The sequence below is a fragment of the Globicephala melas genome, chromosome 1, assembly GCF_963455315.2.
Source record: "Globicephala melas chromosome 1, mGloMel1.2, whole genome shotgun sequence".
In the NCBI taxonomy this organism is placed as follows: Eukaryota; Metazoa; Chordata; class Mammalia; order Artiodactyla; family Delphinidae; genus Globicephala; species Globicephala melas.
In genome coordinates this window covers 152,198,847-152,212,348 of record NC_083314.1, presented here as the reverse complement: position 1 = coordinate 152,212,348, position 13,502 = coordinate 152,198,847, and the positions used below count along the sequence as shown (strand labels likewise).

The window sequence follows — 13,502 nt, the reverse complement described above, 5'->3', positions numbered from 1 at the left end:
CTAGAGGAGGTGCCACCCGTGCTGACTGTTGGAGGACAGTTAAAAACTGACGAGGCAGGGCTTCCCTGGTGGCGCAGTGGTTGGGAGTCCGCCTGCCGATGTAGGGGACACGGGTTCGTGCCCCGGTCCGGGAAGATCCCACATGCCACGGAGTGGCTGGGCCCGTGAGCCATGGCCGCTGAGCCTGCGCGTCCGGAGCCTGTGCTCCGCAACGGGAGAGGCCACAACAGTGAGAGGCCCGCGTACCGCAAAAAAAAAAACAAAACAAACAAACAAAAACTGACGAGGCAAAGGATCTGGGAGAGGTGCTCACACTGAGGAAAGAGATGCACTGGCAAGTAATCTGGGCTGTCTGGGGTACAGGGGGAAAAAAGCCTTGAATGCCATGCCGAGGAGTTTGCCCAAAATGTAATATAGCGTTGATGCTATGGTAGATGAAAGTACAGGATGCCATGAATATACAGAAAGGAGACACCAAATTAAATTGTAGCGGTCAGAGAAGGCCTTTTTTTTCCTAAGGCAGATTTCTGGGTTCACGTCTCTGCACCATTGTTATTTACAGCACCTCTTGCCCTTCATTCTTATAATTTGCTTCTAGCATTTAAAAGCCATAGAAGATCCTCTCACTGGTTTATTGGTGAGTGGTGACTCACCATCATTCAGCTGAAAAATTTTCTTTCCTTTTTTGTTTTTGTTTTGTGTTTGGCAGGGGTAGGTACTACAAGTGTCAGTGGCTGGAATAGATCATGTCAGTAGCTCTTCAAAATATGTGGCTTGTGGACCTGAAAGGTTCATGGGCCCCTCAAGGCAATGCCCAACCAGAACCCAAGAGCTGTGCCTTTTCCCTGGTCTCCTGACCTTTTCTGGAATCATTCACTGTTTGCTCCACACCCCCATATTTTCTCAGCACTGCCTGTTCTCAGAGACATCCAGGTAAGGACATGTCATCAGCCCCCTCAGCAGCCTGGGCAAAATGCCTTGGAAGCTCCTTTCCCTCCCCTGCTGTAAGCCTCGCAGCACTGGGAGGGCGTGTAACAGAACACTTGGAGAAGCCATCTTTTTTGGGCAAAGTGGTCTGAGAAGGATTTTTGAAGGAAGTGATATTTTATCCAAGCCTTAAAGATAACATAGGAATTAAGCAATTGAAATCAAACGATAGGGCAGGTGTTCTAGACAGAAGGACGTCATAAACTCAGAGCATGAGGTACCCAAGGATATTCAGAGAGCTGCAAGTGATTTGGCATGTTTGGGGCATAGTGTTACATCCTAGAATACTGGAAGACAAGATGTCATCCAGGGCCGGGTCCAGGGAGGCCTTACAAGTCATTCTAAAAGGATTTTGATTCTATCCTACTAGAAGACATGGGGGAATTATTGACATGTTTTAGACAAGAGGTAAAAGAATGCCATGGTCAGCTTCGCTCCTTGGAAGGGTTGCGCTAACCCATTATAGGAGATGAGTTAGAGGAGGAGACACGCTGAAGGCAATCCCATGGGGATGGAGTAGAGGCTATTTGAGGAACACTTAGGAAATGGAATCAAAGAGTCCCTCCCCTCCTCCCAAAACGTCTTGTATGGCCTTTCTTCCACCACTGCCACTGCCACTTCCAGGCACGATGCTGTTGTCTGTCTCCCCTCCAGGACGGGCACGGCATTCCTCTCTGTGGAATTCCTCTAACAGCGCCTGGCCCTGATTAGGTGCTCAGTAAGTGCTTATTATGCCCGCTGAGTTGACCTGATGATCAACTGAGTATGGGAGGCTGGGCAGGGAAGAATCTGGAATGACTCCCAAGTTTCTGGCTTCCAAAACAGGAAAAGTGGGAATGCCATTTCATTGAGATAGGGAACCCAAGAAGAAGGGCGGTTGTATCTGATTTTAGAATTCTGGCTTTTGTTAAGAGAAGAGGACAGGGCAGAGATCACAAGTCTGGTTATGGACAAAAGGAGTCTGAGATCCCTCTAGGACACTTAAGGAGAGATGTAGAGCAATCATTTAAATGTCTGAGTCTGGAGTCCAGGAGGAGAGGTCAGAGCCAGAGATGATGCAATGGGAATCTCAGCGTGTCCATGGAGTTTGGGCAATGGGTGAGGTAGTGTAGGGCAAGTCTGTAGCCTGGGTCCCAAGCTGGCAGCTTACAAGATAATGTAGACGTTCTTTGTATGGCTGGCACAGTGTTTTCAAATAATGTGAATACTTTTAGGCAGTGTGTCCATTCTAACTTGCCATGGCCCTACCACTTCCTGTCTTACATCTGGCCCAATTAACATATTTATAGTATCTTCTTGGCTCTGGTAGGCATTTGAGCTTATAATTTTTGGAGGAAGAAGAAAAAAACAGAAGGACACAACCCTAGGGAATATCAACCCATAAGGGATGAACAGGAGGGAGAAGTAATGAAGGAGGATGGGAAAGAATGGCCAGAGAGATTGGAGGAGATCATGAGAACAATATTTTGTTCTCTCGAAAATGATGGGAAACAAAGTGTAACAGAGTGTAAAATGTGGATTTCCTTTGATCCAGCATTTTTGCTTCTCAATATTTAACGTCAGGAAATAATCATATCTGTGCACTCAAGTTTTTGTAACGTGATCCTTGTGGCGGCACGTTTAAAATAGCAGAAAATTGGAAACAACATAAGTGTCTCTTGGCTGAGAATGATTAAGTAAACATAGTATGTCCATGTGATGAAATAATACATAGTCATAAAAAATGATGTCAGACTTTATTTCCTGACATGACCCCACAACTTCTTGTTAAATTTTTCAAAAGCAAGTTATGGAACTGTCCATGTTAGATCATCCCATTTATGTTAAATATCTAGTTATAGTTATAGAAAGAAATGTCTGGAAGCCTTCACACGCAAATCGCGAGAACCTCCCAATATCTAGATCTAGTAGACCTTTCTCTGGCCTCTGTGTCTTCGACCTTTCTTGGTTTTTGACACTGTCAGCCTTTCTTGGCTTCTGCTCCTTGTCGTCATTCCCTGACCTTTGTATCATAGGCTGGCAATCAGGACTGAAAAATGGCAGACGCAATCCTGGGAGAACCCTTCAAAACTGGCAGCTTGTTTATATACTAGACACACCCAAAGCAGGGCACTTACTGGGCAATTCTCTGGAAAGGAGCAGTTAGGGACAGTATTTCCCTGGTCCTTAGTCCCTTTGAATCTATATAACTCTTCTGGAATACAACCCTTCCCAGGGTCTCTGGGTTTAAGTTTCTTCTCCTTACCCACCTCTCCCGCCCCCTAGCAAAATTGCCTGGCTATCCCCTCTCTCCCACGCCTTCTGTTCAATCAAGGGGTTATTTTTAACAGTGTTGTATATACCATACTTAAATCCTGGCAAAACACCAGAACTTTGGAATACACACCGAGATGGAAATAGTCTCCCACAACCTTCCCCCTTTCTAAAGTGTTCCCTTTTAAAGAGAGAAAATTAGTTATATAAATCTAAACTATAGACAGCCCTACCAAGATAGTCCCTGGACTCTCGCACGGAGTGACTGAACTCGCAGCCTCGGCCCCCGAGGTCACACTGGAGGCTGGACCTGCCACCACTTTGGGCCCAACTTCAACCCAGGGGAGACCAGTGGGGGCCAGGGGAGCACAGGGGGAGATGGTTCCTTCCACTTTTCCAGGCTTGGTGGGTCTAGAACCCCTGTCTCAGAATCATGGAGATTACCTGATCTACCTCCCATTCCCAATAGCCAGTGGCTCTTAACTTCCAGAAGCAGCCCATCTACTTCAAGATACTCAGTGACTGGAAAGTTTTAACTAAGAAAAGCCCAAATCTACCTTTCAGTAACTTTTACCTGTGGTCCTGATTCTACCCACCAGAGCCACACAGAAAAGTCTAATCCCTCTTCCCTATCAGATGGTCAGAGATTTGAAGCTGGTGCTCACGTGCCCTCAAGTCCTCTCTAGCCAGACATGTCTGCTTTCATGAGGTATGATAAGGCCCCTCCCTACCACAGTGGTTCTCTTCTCTGGGTCGGTTCCACTTTATTACTGTTCCCTTTAGGAACCACCCAGAATGGAGCTCATGCTTGATCAGAGGTGACCTGCCAGGTGGAAAGGATGCAGGATAAACATCTCCCCACTTCTCTTTCTTTTTTTTAACATCTTTATTGGAGTATAATTGCTTTACAATGGTGTGTTAGTTTCTGCTTTATAACATAGTGAATCAGCTATACATTTACATATATCCCCATATCTCCTCCCTCTTGCGTCTCCCTCCCACCCTCCTTATCCCACCCCTCTAGGTGGACACAAAGCACTGAGCTGATCGCCCTGTGCTATGCGGCTGCTTCCCACTAGCTAGCTATTTTACGTTTGGTAGTGTATATATGTCCATGCCACTCTCTCACTTCGTCCCAGCTTACCCTTCCCCCTCCCTATGTCCTCAAGTCCATTCTCTACGTCTGTGTCTTTATTCCTGTCTTGCCCCTAGGTTCTTCAGAACCTTTTTTTTTTTTTTTTTTAGATTCCATATATCTGTGTTAGCATATGGTATTTTTCTCTTTCTGACTTACTTCACTCTGTATGACAGACTCTAGGTCCATCCACCTCACTACAAATAACTCAATTTGGTTTCTTTTTATGACTGAGTAATATTCCACTGTATATATGTGCCACATCTTCTTTATACACTCATCTGTCACCTCCCCACTTCTGATGCTCCTCACAGCGACCGACACCCCAGAGACACTACTTTAATGGTCACGTCATCTTGACATGCTGCTGCCAAGTCCCCATCCCCTTCTCACTCAGCATGTCTGATGGACTTTATGGACCCAAACCAAGCCTGGCCATGTAGCTGCCTATCTGGAGTTTTTGGGATCCTCCTTGGACCTCCAACATAAGCTGTTTCTTTCCTTTCTCTTTGTCTTCCATAGACTTGATGACTAAGCCCTTCTATCCTAGAACAGCATCTTCCACTGACCTGGTAGGCATGAGCAGAACTATTGGCCAGCTACCAAGCTCTCGAATTTTCCTGCCATCTAGCGCACGTTGCCATCCATCTCTCATACTTTGCTGGATCCACGTGAGAGGGCGCTTGCCACATGCCCTTCTGGGACCTTGTTCCTGTCCACTTGCGGTGCCTGACAGCCCTATGCACAGGACTCATGCAGAATCCTAGGAGGAGCACCGACTTTGAAATCAGAAATGGCAGGTTTCAGACCTGGCTCTATACCTTCTTCCCTTGGACAAATCACTTAAACTCTTGAACCTCAGTTTCACCACCTGTAAATGAGGGGAAACGTAGTCCTTGCTTATTTCAAATGGCTTTCGTCAGGATAAAAGGATTATAGCATAACAAAAAACAGTAGGTAACAGTAAGGTGATGATAATTATTTCATAAACATTTATTGAAAACCCACCAACACGTAAGCACCACGAGTGACACAAATAGGAATCGCACAAGGCCTGATTTTGAGCCAGCAGGAGGTTTGGATATGCCACAGTCTATAGCAATCCCAGGCCGTGCCAGGAGCAAGGGAGCTGGAGCCTGGGGAGAGGGGATGTCAGGGCTCAGGGACCCAGGACAAGGCAGAACAAAGCTTCCCAGGAGGGTCTGAAGTCAGGCTGAGAACAGTCGGCCTTTGCTAGTCGGGTCCAGTGTCAGGACACATGTTGAGAAGAAGAGGCTTAAAACCTGTGGAGGCAAGTCAGGAATGGGAACTCAGAGGTTGGAACTGGAGCCAGAGAAGTCCCCGGTGATAGCCGTGTCTCTGGAGTAGTCGGGGTGGCCTCCAGCCGACATCAAGCTGAATCATGAGGAGAGGATCCGTGGTCACTGCGCGGGGACTGCTCCCGGGAGAGCACGCCTGTGACGGAAGAGGGAAGATGGGCTTGAAGCTGCGGCAGGTGCGGCCGTGAGGGTGAAGGGGGTGTGTGGGCCACCAATGGGAAGGATCCTGTACATTGAGAGGAAAGCGGAAATACCGGGGATAATGATGGGATAAATGATACAACAAGGTCCCTAAGGACAACGAGGGGAGGGATTGGCCTTTGCTTTAAGAGGGAGGCTTCTTCTGTTCTACAGCAGAGCAGAGTGGTAGAAACATAGATGGGCTTGTAAGTGCAAGGTAAAGGGGAAGGAATCCCCTTCTGGTGGCTTTTATTTTCTCTAGGAAGCAGGAAATGGGACCATGTGCTGAACACGAAGGGCACGGTGCTAGGAGAGAAGGTTGAGAAGAGCGGAGAACGTTTGTAAGGCCCCTGTGGAGAATGGAAGAGATTGTTTACTAGGGCAACCCAGAAACTGTCCCGCAGCAACAGAGCAGGCCAGGTGGGCGGCCATGACTCTGCAGTGGCACCAGCAGGCTTAGTCGTCCAAGTGTGAAGGCAAGGATTCTAAAAGAAGTCACCCCAGCCCAGAAATCGTGGCCCAGGTTGACTGTGCTTCCTAGGGGACTCGTCTGTAGGAAACAGCCTCTGTTCCTAAAGTGAGGAGAAAGGTGCTGGGAGTTGGGCACCTGAAGGGGGCAGCCATGGCCAGAATGGACTGTGCCAGGTGAGCATCTGACCAAGGATGGTTAGTTCGTGGGACCCTTCCTACGTGTGGAGACAGCAGTAGTCTCTGGTAGACCAAACACTCCGGCCTTCCTGAGATGCAGTGGCCAGAGTCCTTGCAGGTTGCACACGGAGCTTGGAGGGGCCCGGGAGAGGCGGGTAGGAAGTCTAGAGAAGGGGGCTGGGGAGACAGCCTGGCAGTGCTACCGCATAAACCTGTGAGACTGAGCCGTTAGCCCACAAGCGAGGGCTGTCGGGCTGTGTTTGGGGTACGTGTGAGAGGCTGGGGTACGAGGCACAACAGCCCCCGGGGCCCTTGATACAGAGATGTGGTCGGAGGACAGGACTTCTGAACGCCTCCCTCAGCCATTCTGCAGGCTTCAGCTTCCTGAGTTAAAGCAGGGCAGCTCACATCTAACGAGAGAAACCAGCACCTGGGAGCAGGGCTGAGGCTGGCCCAGGGCTGTGGGAGTCCTGGGGGGCTGTTGGTGGCTACTGGTAGGGCAGCGACCACCATCAACCCTGCCTCTGACCTGGCACTCCCTGGGGAGGAGGAGGGCATGGCTGATACCAAAACTGGCAGGGAGGGAGGGGGCAAAGGAAACTGACAGTTACTGAGCAACTGGTGTGCTGGGAACTTTGCGTGCCTTGTGTCACTTCATCCTCACAGTAATCTGTGATGATCAGCCCCGTTTTACAGTGATTCATTCAACAAATAATTTATTGAGTGCCTGCCAAGTGTCAGGTGCTGCTCTAGGCGCTGGAGCTATAGCAGTGAGCAAAACAGGCAAACATTCCTGCTCATATTCTAATGGGGAAGCAAGCCCCAAACCCCAGATGTGTAAACAAAATGTATAGTATATTAGGTAGCGGAGATGCTAGAGGAAAAAAAGAGTAGGAATAGGGAGTAAAAAGTTAGGGAGGGGTTGTCATTTTAGACAGGGTGACTGGGAAAGTTGACATTTAAGTGAAAACCCGAAAGAAGTTAGGGAGGGGCCGTGCTGATTATCTGGGGGAAGAGCCTTCCAGGCAGAGGAAACAGCCAGTGCAAAAGCACTGAGGTGGGATCCACAAACAGGAAAGAGGCCTATGTTGCTGGAGTGGGCAGTAATAGGAGATGAAGTCAGAGCATTAAGAGAAGTCTGCAGCATGGGGACACTGGAGATCATTATGAGGATGGAGGATCCTGTGCAGGGAGTAACTTAGGTTTCAGAGGATCATTCTGGCTGCCTTGATGAGGAGAGACTCTTGTGAGGCAGGGAGGCCAATTACGAGGCTACTGTAATCATCTACGAGAGAGATGCTGGTGACTCAGGTGCGGTGGAAGCAGTGGAGGTAGTAAGAAATTGTCGCATTCAGGCTGTGTTCTGAAGGGAGAGCTGACAGGTTTGCTGACAGCTCAGACGTGGGTATGAGAGAAAGAGAAGAATCTAGGCTGACTTCAGGCGTTTCACCTGAGCAACTGGAAGAATGAAGGTGCCATTTACCAAGATGGAGAAATGATTGCAAGAGAGCAGGTTTTAGGGGGAGTATCAGGAACTCAAGTTTAAACATGCAAAGCCTGAGATGCCTCTTAGACATCCAGACGGAGATATCGAGAGGGCGGGGGATATACAAGTCTGGCATTCAGGGGAAAGGTGTGGGCTGTGAAAATGGAAGAGACTGTCACATAAGTGAATGAAGAGGGAGAAGCAAGGACTGAGCCCTCGGGCACAGCAACATGTAGTGGGGCCAGAGATGAGGAAGAAACTGCAAAGGAGGAAAGCCCAGTGTGATAGTAGCAAAGTCTGGAAAATGTGGTATTCTGGAAGCCAAATTAGCAAGTATTTCAAGAGGAGTAACTAACTGTATAATATGTTGCTGGGCAGTAGGGTGATTGTATAAATTGTTGTGCAAACTAGGACACTTTTTTTTTTTTTTTTTTCTTCTGCGGTGTGTGGGCCTCTCACTGTTGTGGCCTCTCTCATTGCGGAGCACAGGCTCTGGACACGCAGGCTCAGCGGCCATGGCTCACGGGCCCAGCCGCTCCATGGCATGTGGGATCTTCCCGGACTGGGGCACGAACCCGTGTCCCCTGCATCGGCAGGCGGACTCTCAACCACTGCACCACCAGGGAAGCCCCAAACTAGGACACTTTTGAGAGTGAAAGTGGTTATTATTCATAGTTACTCCAGGATAAGACATATAACCAAGGCGGTCCCAGACAAATCAGAATGTTGTATGGTCACTCTGCTGATAGGTCAATAAGAATTGACCATGAGATTTAGCAGCGTGAAAATAATTAGTGACCTTGAATGATCAGAAATGGTGAGTGTAAAGTGAAGTAAGTCAGAAAGAGAAAGACAAATACCATATGATATCACTTTTATGTAGAATCTAAAATATGGCACAGATGAGCCTATCTACAAAACAGAAACAGACTCACAGACATAGAGAACATACTTGTGGTTGCCAAGGGGGCAGGGGTAGGGGAGGGAAGGACTGGGAGTTTGGGATTAGCAGATGTAAACTATTATATACAGGATGGACAAACAACAGGGTCCTACTGTATAGCACAGGGAACTATATCCAATCCTGGGATAAACCATAATGGAAAAGAATATGAAAAAAGCATGTTTCTATGTGTATAACTGAGTCACTTTGCTGTACAGCAGAGACTGGCACGACACTGTAGATCAGCTATACTTCAGTAAAAATAAAATAAAATTAAAAAAAGAAAGAAAGAAATGGCGAGTGTAGAGAGCTCCTTCTCAAGGTGTGTTTCGGTAAAGAGAAAGAAATGTGTGATAACTGAATCTCGGTGGTCACTGTACTGTTCTTTCAACTTTTCTGTATGTTTGAAGTTTTTTCATAACAGAGAGTTGGAAAAATGAAAGTGTTAAAGCTTTTGAAAATATTTTTTTTAATATGGGAAAAATAACATTTGTTTGCTATTGGGAAGGGACAAGGTCTAGGGAACAAAAGTTGGCCTTAGTTATGAGTATGGACACTTCAGAGAGAAAAGAAAGTAGAGATCGTAGGCACAAATGCAGACAAGTGGTGGTACGGAACCTGTAGAAGTTCTGTTCTGATTCTGATATTTCAGTGCAGTGATGAGCAGGATCATCTGTTGAGAATAAGAATAAGGGAGGAGGTGTTGGAAATGTGAACTCAAAGAAGAAAGTATGAATAGTTATCTAGGGGAATGGGAGAATAACGGGGCTAGTAACTACAGGACAATTGCTCAGCAGTTTAAGGGCCTCAATCCCTTAAATTTTTTTTTAAGAATTTTTTTCCAGCTCTATTGAGATTTTTAAATTGAGGTATAACTGACATACAACATTATATGAGTTCCAGGTTATAGCATAATGATTCCATATTTGTATATATTGCAGAATGACCCCTACAATAAGTCTAGTTAACATTCATCACCACACAATTACAGAACTTTTTTCCTTGTAGTGAGAACTTTTAAGATTTACTCTCTAGCAACTTTCAAATATGCAATACAGTTTTATTAACTGTAGTCACCATGCTGTGACATACATTTCATAACTGGAATTTTGTACCTTTTGACCCCCTTCACCCATTTTGCCTGTGCCCCAGCCCCCCCAACCCCATCTCTGGCAACCACCCGTCTGTTCTCTGTTTCTGTGAGCTTGGGTTGGTTTGTTTGTTTATTTTAGATTCCACATATAAGTGAGATCATATGATATTTGTCTTTCTCTGTCTGACTTACTTCACTTAGCCTAACACCCTCAAGGTCTACGCATGTTGTCACAAATGGCAAGATTTAGTTCTTTTTTGTGGCTGAATAATATTCGTGTGTGTGTGTGTATCACATTTTCTTTATCCATTCATCCATCGATGGACACTTAGTTTGTTTCCATATCTTTCACTCACTTGAACTTAAGGTGAGACGAGCCAGCATGCGTTTTTCTCTCGCCAGCTGCATTCATCTGTGCAGGTCCATGCCCAGAGTAGGAAGGAAGTGGAATTTAACCAGAGTTGTGTTTCAGCTGAGTGAGGGAGGAGCAAAGAAGTTGAGGATGAATGCAAGGAGGTGATTGTACTGTTTGACTTGGAATTTAAGCCGGGTGAGAATAGCAGTAAGAACATAAGGAGGTAAAGGACAGTGAAAAGATGGTAGAACCAATGGCTTGAAGATCCCAGTGTGTTGAAGGATTGTTGGAGTTTTGCTACAAGAGCAGGTGAGCTATAGACATATAGATAGGTGGAGACAGTCAGAGACTGGGAGTTCGAGATTGAGATTAGAGAGAGCTTTAGTTAGTAATGGCCTGGTCTAGGGTATAATTTAGGAGTAAATAGCTGAGGTAAGGTAGAGAGTAAGCTCACTGGAGGAGAAGAAGTCAAGGCAGGTCTGGAGTTTACCAGTTTAGATTTAGAAGGAAGCTCATCTCTCTTGTTTCCTGCTTTTTGAAGAAGGAATACACTGTAGGTATTGAGACTGATGATAATTGCTTCAGAGTTTCTCTTCTTCACTTTATATTTGACTGAGCCTGCAGTTGAGGGGGGAGGGAACCGCCAAGGAAGGTGGTGCTAGACCAAACACAAGGATCATTAACGGTCTATGGCCATAGATAGTCAACCATCAGGGCTGCCAGAGATCAGAAAGGTCATAGAGAGCCTGGGGGAAGAGAGCCAGACAAGCATCAGAATTAAGGCTCTTGGCTGTCACATGTAGGAGATTAAGTCACAGAGGCCCTCACAAGGTACTGAGGTCAGGAAAGGCTAGGGATTTGAGCCTAAGTCAATACTATCAATAATATGGAGCATCTAAAGATCTTCCAAGGAGTGGACAAGATGGGCTGGGGCTTGCTTGTCTCCAGGACCCTTTACTGTACCAGGCATTAGCAGTGCCATGTCTTGGGAAGGTCCCTAGAATGACCTACAGAAAGTCTCTGGTTCTCTTCCTGATGGTTGGCTGGTTGGCCATTGGGTGCTGAGTGCAGCAGAGAGTAGGGGAGCTCAGGATGGATGCATGTGAAAGAGGAAATTGAAGGCTGCAGCTCAGTGATTTTTGACTGTGACAAATCCCTGCTCCATGTGCAGGGCCCGTTGTTGTGGCTGTTTATTCATTTGTTCATTGATTACCTTAAACATGCTATGTGCTGTTCTAAGTATTAGGCGTGTGTGGTAAAGATAATACACAGTGATAAGGCAGTCTCTCTCAGAGTGCCTCTTAGCTCGTCGTGAATTCAGATATAGGACCATTTGGGTTTGCAGGGGTCAGGACATCTGTGTAGAGGTGAGACGTGGCAGTAGTGAGAGTAGCAGCATCTGTGTCTGTACAGGGCCTGGAATTCTTATTGTAGTGCAATCTCCCTTTGCATCCTGATAATACAACTGTGACAGGGGTTCCCATCTGTCACTAGCATGACCTATTCCATTTGGCAATTGATCTGGTGTCTGGGGAGAGAGAATTCTGCCCCTGAGGCCTCACCCAAGGTCTCCAAGGTCAAGAATAATGCTGGAGCCCCTGGGCTAAAGAAGGTAGCAAGAGTATTCCGCATAGGACTAGAGCCCCCAGCTAGGGCCGAGAAGGACCAGCATGGGAAATGCCAAGAGCAGAGTCTGCATTAATGTATTGCCCACCCTGGGACAGTGAAGAGAAGTGTGATGAAATGCAGCCACATGGGTTCAAGGGCTTCAGACTTCCCTGGCCAGCACAGTTGGCATTGCCCTTCACCCTTCCCTGCAGAGAGAAGCAGTTAGGTCACGCTCAGGCCCTAGAGGCAGCGAATAGCCGGATGGGTTGCCCCTCAGTCTGTGACTTGGGTGCTCTTCACTGAAGAGAGAGGGAGAAAGAGAGAGAGGAATAGGTTTAGGGGGAGAAAATAGACTCCTTTTTAAAAAGACATTGAGTGTAGGTGCCAGTAGAATATCTCAGGCAAGAAGTTTCAGAAGCAGTTGCATGTAAGACTTGAACTCAGGGTATAGGTCTGAGCGTAAGATGGAGATCATCAACCACCAGTTGGACATAGGCGTCTGGATGTTTGGAACTTGAACCCTCCTGAAACAATCACGTTTTCCAGCCTTTTCTTTGCAGTCCTTCCTGGGACTGTAAGCAGTGGTGGTCGGCAACAACCACCCCTGTGCCCTCACCCGGGCTGCCTCCCTCAGCCCCCTTCTCTGAAGGTAGAGGGTCTCATCTGAGAGCACAGCTGCTGCTCATTCACCGTCATGTTGTCTCATTTCTGAGCAGAGAAAAAACTGGCTGAACCCTTCTGGAAATTCCATTTTCCTATGGGGCTCAGAAAATAAGGTACCTGTATTAGTTTCCTTTTGCTCCTGTAACAAATGATTCTCTCACAGCTCTGGAAGCCAGAAGTCCAAAATCAGCGTCTTCGGGCTGAAATCAAGGTGTCAGCAGGGCTGCACTCCCTCCAGACGCTCTGGGCGGTTATCCGTTCCTTGCCTCCTCCAGCTTCTCGTGGCTGCTGGCATCACTTCAGTCTCTGTCCCTGAGGTCACATCGCCTTTTCTTCTGTATGTGGTAGAATCTCCCTGTGCCTCTCTCTTTTAAGGACACTTGTGAATGCATTTAGGGCCCACCTGGATGATCCAAGGCAATCTCCTCATCTCAAGATCTTACCTTTATGAAGCTTTTATACTAATAGGGAAATGCCAACAATAAACAACTTATAAGCAAATTATTTAGTAAATTAGAACAAGACAAATACTGTGGGGGAGAAAAGAAACAGTATGGCAAAGTGATAGGAGCAGGTTGAGTGTTAAATAGGATGGTCAGGGTTCACCTCCTGGGAAAGGCAGAATTTGGGTATGGACTGGAAGGAGGTGAGGGAGTTAGCCAGCTGAATATCTGGAGGGGGGTGTGCTAGGCAGAGGAAACAGCTCCAGTAAAGGCCCCAAGGCAGCAAGGAGTGTGGCTGTGGTAGAGTGAGAAGAGGGACGGTAGTGGGTGGGGGAGGGAGGTGTCTGGGATTGTGGATGGCCTCGTAGGCCACTGTGAGGACTTCACCC

General features: G+C 47.1%; 1 protein-coding gene across 5 annotated transcripts in view; it reads left to right on the top strand.

The window, feature by feature from the left end:
* ST3GAL3 (ST3 beta-galactoside alpha-2,3-sialyltransferase 3) overlaps positions 1–13,502 on the top strand; it is a 238,146-nt gene that overhangs the window by 182,617 nt on the left and 42,027 nt on the right. The window lies entirely within an intron of this gene.